The sequence below is a fragment of the Octopus bimaculoides genome, chromosome 13 (genome assembly GCF_001194135.2).
Source record: "Octopus bimaculoides isolate UCB-OBI-ISO-001 chromosome 13, ASM119413v2, whole genome shotgun sequence".
NCBI lineage: Eukaryota > Metazoa > Mollusca > Cephalopoda > Octopoda > Octopodidae > Octopus > Octopus bimaculoides.
The window spans coordinates 8,960,224-8,961,707 of NC_068993.1; positions in this window are offsets into that span (position 1 = coordinate 8,960,224).

Here is a 1,484-nt window from a genome sequence, read left to right on the forward strand (position 1 = left end):
AAGCTTTTTACGTTTCGAGCCTACGCTCTTCGATGGAGAGAATGAAAAAGAGCGGAGAGAGAAAGAAAACAGTGTAAGGATTAACGGTTCAACATGGTGAAATAGCCTGAGGGAAGAGGCTGAATGGAAGGGTGATAATGACGGTGACACGGTCAAACGAATTTCTTCTCGCGCGTGCGTGATATATGGATGGATGGATAAGTACATTCTTTTATTTCTCAGTTATTAGACCGAGGTCATGCTGGGGCGTTGCCTTAAAGATTTAGTCGATTAAATCAAACTTAGAGCTTTTTTTTTTTCTTGCCGTTTTTAGGTTGGGTACTTATTTTGTCGGTCTCTTTTTGCCAAAACCTCTGAGTTACAGAGGACGAAAACAAACCGACGCCAAGTTGAGATGCAATTACAAACACATACATACATACACACACACATACGTATGTACGTATGTAAGTGTATATGTATGGAGGAATCTTTAGGGCATTAGAAAAAAGTACTTCCAAGTAACTGTTTCGGCTTTTGACGTTCTGAGTTCGTCTGCAGGAACACCAGTGCCAAACTGTAATCAGCCTTTGGTTTTCTTTAAGATAACATTGATGACATGGCGAGAGAGAGAGAGAAAGAGAGAGAGAGAGAGAGAGAGAGAGAGAGAGAGAGAGAGAGAGAGAGAGAGAGAGAGAGAGAGAGATGAGACTTGCCACATAGACAACTGCTCATCTTCCATAAAAATTGTTAAAAACATATTCGGATTTACAACATAGAGTGCCATTTTCCAGGTGCATCTCAAAGGCCTTGAACACACAGTTCTAAAACAGACGGAATTTCCATAGTCGGAATCCCTTGATCACAGATCTGCTAAATAGCAATAACAGCAGTTTAATGGTGGTATGAGCAGTTTTCTAAGAACACTTCAAGAACAGTTCGCAAGAATCTTTGAAGCAGACATGCAGAGAAAAAAATACAGATGCATAGAGTAGCAGTTGTAGTTTTACAGCTTAAAAATCTAACAGACGATAACTCTCCCCGCTCTCCCTCCCTCCCTCTCTCTCTCTCTCTATCTCTCAGCTTATTTTCTTTCGTTGTTCCTCCCCTTATTCTCTCATCACTTCTCTTTCTTACTTTATCACATTATCCCATTTTTTTTTACACACTTTCTCCCTCATTAATTTATTCTATGCTTGTTGTTGCTCATCGGCTGCCATCTTTCATTTTAACTCACTCACTCTCTATCTATCTCTCTATCTATTTCTCTCTCTCTCTCTCTCTATCTATCTCTTTCTTTCTCCCTCTGCCGTTCACTCCATCCCTTTATCTTAAATTTTCTTTCTAGTTTATTTGTTGGCTCATTCCCACTAACACTTTCTCATCCTTTCTCTCTCCCTCTTCCCTCTCTTTCTCTTCTCACTAACTCTTCCTCATCTCTATGTATCTATCTATCTATATACCTATCTATCTATTTATCTCTCTCTCTATATATATATATATAT